The following is a 6,592-nucleotide window of genomic DNA, read 5'->3' as shown; positions in this document are numbered from 1 at the left end:
AAGTAGAAAAAATAATTTGTGACATGGCTTTGGAACTTTTAAAAATGAACTATGTACAGAAGTTTTTGGAACTTTGTGATGAAAAAAAATACAATGTTAATTCATAGTTTTTATTTCAGAATTTTGTATATTAATGTAACACGATATGGCTTTGATAAGCACCATTAGATTTCTAGTTACTTGTTCTTGCCATTTTTCTCTGTAATGTTATTCAATGCAACATGTAAATTATAATAGAATAATTATAATATTCTAAGTTGTTTTTAGCTATGAAATGTGTTCTGTATTAATATCTCAATAATAGTGGATGAACTATCTAATTATTTATTAAAAATAGAAAAAGGGCTGTGTATGTTAACTTCCATTATTATATTTTGCCATAATAAAGTTTGTTCACATATTATTTATTTATAACTCTGTGATTGTATTCTTTAGATTATACATTATAGTTAATATATAAGATAATTTAATTCCAGTGTTTTATTATCATTTAAGTAAAAAGTTATAACTTTTTTATTTAGTTCAACTCAAAAATATTGATATGATTTTAAATTTAGTTCAAAGACAATTTTTATGATAGTCTGATGATGTACTCATTACTCATGTTCATTGTTGAAAAAACCAGCAAATCATTAACCACCAAGCGTACTACATAATGAAAATAAATTTATTTGCTTTAACTTAGGTGTTTATTTTTTATTTAATAATGAAACAACCTTAAAATATATTAGTTATAATATATAATAGTTAGTAATATGACAGTTAAAGCCTTAATGGAAAAGATTAAAATAATTTAAAGTCTATATAAAAATATAGTAGCATATTAAAAAAGGAGTTCTTAAGGTAGGAAAGAAAAAATGATATTGCATAATGAAATGTGCAGGTGAAACATGGAGATATATTAGAAGGCATGTGTGGAAGAAAGTGTTACGTAGCATTTAATGAAAAACAGGGTTTTTTCTTTGAAGAATATTTTAAATATTTTTTTCTACATATTATCTTTTTAATTTTTTAAAGGTTTAAATTTGAGTTTTTAGAAGACAAAAATTGAGTTTTCTTGTCTTTATGTTTATAGTGATTGGTGTGTTCCATCAATTATACTTTGAAATGAAAAAATAATTCTATTCTGGGGTAAAAGTCCCCTAAGAATAAATATACAGTTCACGCTTTATGATTAATTGTCCGGAAAATATTTACAAAGTTGCGGATATATTGTTCGAAATCACACTTTATGATGGTAATCAATATTATGGCTATAGAAATTTTTCACATTAGAGTGAAGAGATCTAGGATGTAGGTAGGTTTTTTTTTTGTTTTAAAGACTTGGTAAAGATATCACCAAGGAGGTATTGCCTGGGGAAGTAGGATCAAGCCACTTCAACCCATAATACCCATAGGAGGTATGAGAGCACCAGGTAAACCCAAAGATAAATCTTACAAAGCAATTCATTGGTTTCTTCAGTCTCATCTTTGAACAAGCAAATATCTCTCTGTAGACTGTAGACACTGTAGTTGAAGTGGGGAAACTGAGAGAGGATACTAGGATAATAGGAGCTGAAGCTTATTCTGAGGGATGGAGTCACAGAATCTTAGGAATGGTATAAGTACAGTTATGAATTTACGTGTGATCTGGAAAATATTTTTATTTTGTACCAATACTTGAGATAATACTGAAAATAATGCAGCCATTTTTTAAAGGTTTACTACTAAAGAAATTGGTACCTAAATTTATTGTTTAAGTGTATTTATCTTTATATAAGTTAATAATAATGATCAATGAAAATTTATTAATTTAATCCCTCAATATTTAAGGTTCATTGGCAGATTTGATTGAAAACAGTACTAAATATTTTATTTAAGTATACAAATAAAAGTAATCCTGAATGACATTATATTTGTGTATTTTCTTTTCTTCAAAAATTAATTTATTATTATAAAAATAAATTAAAGTAGTATTTATAATAAAATATTTGAAGAGGTTTTTCTGAAAATGTCTGAAGTAAAATTTAAGTAGTTAATAATAAAGATAAACTTAGCAAATATTAACTTTCAAATAATTTTTGCTTAAACTTCATGCCAATTCAATGTTAATATAATGTGTATATAATCTAAGTGAAAACAAAGCCTAGTATTCATTAAAAAAAAAAATAGAAACTTAGAAAGTTTTTAATTGAAATGGCTTTTTTTGTGAGGGTCTGTGTAAACTTTTACTGCCAGGGCTAACCCAAAGAACTTTATCTTGGAGGTTTACCACATCCCTCACTCATTTACAAGTAATCTATCCAAACCTGAGAGCATTTGTAGTTCACTTTATTTGTTTTTTTTGTCAGAGAGACAGAAACTTCAACTTATTTCCAGCTCAAAACTCCTATTAGAGCGAGCCTGGTGTGGCTTCACCGGTCGCACCTGTCTGAGTCCAGGTCTGACTGTAATCTAAAATAAATGATTTCTTTAATTTGTGGTGGTAGGAAAGTAAAACAGATTTAAAAATAAGTAATTTATAGTGTTTCATTATTTTCTATCTTAAGTTGGTTTGTATTTTCATTGCTTAGAAAAGATCGAACTTTAATTATCCTTTCCTATTTATTTCCTAATTATTTATTATTTTATTAATTTAAATCATTATTCTCTGTTATGTGTATTCATTTAAAAAACAAAACAATATTTATAAATTAATTGGGGATAAGTGTTAACCCTAAAATTTGGTTACCTAATAAAAATGTGTTTTACCAAATGACATTGGTGCCAATAATGTTTTTATATTTACATAATGTGCAGTAAACAAAAGCCTAAAATCACTAGGTTTTGTTTCATAAAGATCCTCGGAATATTCCCATTGGAAGAACATAATGTTACAACTACGCTTGAGTAAAGAATTTGAAAAATTCAACTTGTATTAATTTACAGAATCATTTTTTATTTAAAACAATATTGCAAAGCCACAAGTAATCAATATCATATTAGATAAATACAATCTTTTTGTGTATTCAATGTGTACAGTAATATTATCAACTGGATACTAGTTCAGATCAGAAAACAAATTAAAAAAACAAAACATGGTATACTCCTATGACCTTAAGATACTTCTGTACTTTACATGCTTTGCTTTAATTATTAAATAAATAGATAACACTAGTGCTGGGATGGAAGAAAAGGGGAACTTTTTTGTCTTCAAATGTTTTCTTTTTTTACACCCAAAAAATCTTGAAATTTTTTCGCAAAGTGGGAAACCAGCTTCTCTTTTTCCACTCTACTGTTCGAGCCTGTTCTTACCATGTTTTTTACTTCTAATCATTATTTAAGTTTAATTAACTGTATATAATTAACCAATATCTTCCTACAATCTTCTTCATAAAGTCAACTATCCTCTTCCAATTTATTTTTTGATTTTCTCCAGAATGATTAGTCAAATTTTCAATCTGCAAATGGCATTTTGTGTTTTTAAAATATAATGAACATAATATAATATAAAAAATAAATATCATTGAATTCACGGTAGGTGGGTTTTAAATCCACTAATTTATGATAATAAAATGCAAACATATGAATTATTGATTTTTTTTTTTTATGTAGGGTTATAGCCACTTGCAGAACCACCCTCTGAAACCCAAAATAACGTTTTTGAAAAGAAAAAAATTACATTTTTTTTTTACAAGTCAATGGAGGTGAGACTCAAAGCTCCATAAAACAGCTTTCTCATAGGAATAACTGAATTTGTGAACAGTTGGAGTAAAATTGTAATTGGTTTTCTGTTATTATTTATTATACTAATTTTTATTCATTTATTTTTTATAGGAGGAGAAGATGGTTGGGGCGTGCGGTCATAATAAAATACAAATAAGTTATTTCAACTTATTTGTGTTATATCTTGACTGCACCTCCAACCATCTTCTCCTCCTATAAGTCATCCACAGTCAACTATCTTTCATGATTTATCTTTTTATTTACTATCTAACTAGTACTAGTAATTATTATTATTAGTATTGTTTATTTATTTTTTGTAGATCGTGAGATTTTAGCATATTGGCTGTTTTTATTTGTTTCAATAATTATTATTGGATGTTTGAATTTTTTTAAATTATCCACAACTATACCTCTGTTTCACATAAAATAAGAAATAGAAGAATAAATAAATAATTCTTTGAATTTATTACAATTGAAAATGTTTTAGGCTAAATTTTATAAGTAAAAATATTTTCCCAAAATGAACATTTTCGATAAAACCCGACAATTAGATAACCTATATATTTGTAATCAATTAGGAAAAACATGGAAAAAAGGGGATGCAACAGTGAAATCCTTCCTTTGTGGAAGTTTACAGGATTGTATAGATCTGGAAAACTGGAAAAATCGGATTTTTTTTTCCCGGAAAATAATATCAAATCATAAGAAATAGGCAATAGTCGCCTTGTCAGCTAAGGGAGTTGAGTCATCACCTTAGCAACCTCATAACCTCATTTTTTTAATCCATTTTGTTTCTCAAACTACCTACTTTATTCCCATAAAACACAAAATAGACAAATATAATTAATTGTACTTTGAATTTACCTAAAATATGAGATCATTCCTGCAGCACTGTTTATTAAGGGTTCAAGTCAGCGAAGTGGTATCTGGAGAAGACCCACTCACCTGTGGAGTTCCCCACAGGAAGGGCTGAATATTACAGTTAATCCCAAGAAGACCGACTATTATTTTCTCCTTCCAGAAGAACAAGTGTTCTCTCTCTAAAACTTATAATGTGGCAGGGTTTGAGAATAGACCAGCAGGCAGCATAGTATATCTGGGTGTCACTCTTGACAGACACCTGACACTAGCTCGCCACTATAATAAGAAGATCAAGCAGGTCAGGACCAAGTCTTACAGGCTTAATCACCTGCTAGCTTCTCTTAATCTTTCTCTTCGCCTCAAATTAATGGTCAACAAAAGTGCGTTGAGGCCAGCACTGCTCAATGGGGCACCTATGCTGACCAACATAGCACCTTCAACAGCCAAGAGACTCCAGTCAGGAGTCCAAGAGACTCCAACAGTTTCAGAGCTATAGTGAACAGTATAGTGAGACAGACTTCACATCAAAGAGCAAAGATGGACCACATACATACGACATTCGAACTACTGAAGGTGACAGAATTTATGTCGAGGAGACACATCAAATTTTTTGACAGCCTTCAGTACTGTAGGAACCCATTACAGGACAGCCACAAAGGAGGCAGACACACACAAACAGACTTAGACTCACCTGAGTACAAGTAACTAAATTATTTGAATCAACATACCTGGTGAGCACCATCACCAATAGACTGACACAAAATACAGACTACTCCTTTCCAAATAATCAAATTTCCTCAGCCATCTCTTAAAATGTATTACCAGAATGCAGACAAAGATTTTTTTCTGTGTCTCTTTTTATGTCGTTGAAAGGAGATTTATAGTATGTGAAAGTTAACCCTGAGACACTCCAGGGTTATGAGGAAATCGAATTATCTGTTACTGTAATAAAACGACTATTCCAAATGAGTGAGTTTGTATTAGTACTGTCCTTCCCCTAAGTAAAGACTTTTTTCATATCATATATTAACAGTAAAGACCTACAATCAGCCAGGGACACAAATAGTTCATTGTAGAGAGAATGAACTCGAGTACGCTTCCAGGGCGAGTAAGCCAGAAGACAGGATATATTCCTTTCGTAGGCGTGGCATCCGGTAAGCTATATTTGACAGTTGAGAGTTGCTAGCGCACCCTGCATGCCAGAAATGGCTTGGTAAGGGGATTGAAAAAAAAATGTTAGAATTACTCAAAGCCTGCTCACATTTTGTTGTTGATATTGGTTTTTTGAATTATTATAAATTATCAATCACTTTTTTGTTGTAAATATTACATATTCTAATAAATAATATTTACTGTTTACTTTAGTTTTTAATAAACAACTTTCAGCATTATATCATTAAAAATTATTTATTTGTATCAAACGTTATATTTTACTGTTATCCTTAAAAGAATTTTTTTTTTTAAATTACTGGAAAACATATTAGAAAATTAACCAAGTTAAATCAATTTTATATTCACTCTTACTTTTTAGAACAGTAATATATTTTGGGATCCTTAATATTAACATTGAAATGAGTTTGAACAGAACAGAGAAAGAAGCATGAATTTCTGGAGAACGGCTCAATAGATTTTCATTAAAGATATTCCAAATTATTGCAAAATAACATTCCGTACACCTTCTATTCTCATAACTTTTGCGATTAAATGAACGGTTTTACAGATAATTACATCAATGTGTGAAATCCCTACTGGTTACCTGTAGATTAACCCGCTGTATGTCAGAAATAATCTAATTGTAGTAAATAAAAAAATATGAAATGGTGTATTAATATTATTAAATACGTTTTCATTATTAACCAAAACAGGTTTTTAAAGAAATAATTATAAAATCAAAGAACTGAAGTTATTCTAGTAGAAGCTTTAGGTGCGGATCAATTTATTCGAAATGTCCTTAGGAGGCGTAATATTCTTACATTTGGCACCATTAAAGTTGTGATGTAATCAAGTCTTAACCAAGGACGGGGTAAATATTTTAATTAGATAGCGG

Source organism: Halyomorpha halys, unplaced genomic scaffold (assembly GCF_000696795.3).
Source record: "Halyomorpha halys isolate HHAL.00 unplaced genomic scaffold, Hhal_1.1 Scaffold1606.1, whole genome shotgun sequence".
In the NCBI taxonomy this organism is placed as follows: Eukaryota; Metazoa; Arthropoda; class Insecta; order Hemiptera; family Pentatomidae; genus Halyomorpha; species Halyomorpha halys.
The sequence above is the reverse complement of the archived record's forward strand: the minus strand, read 5'-3'. Positions refer to the sequence as shown.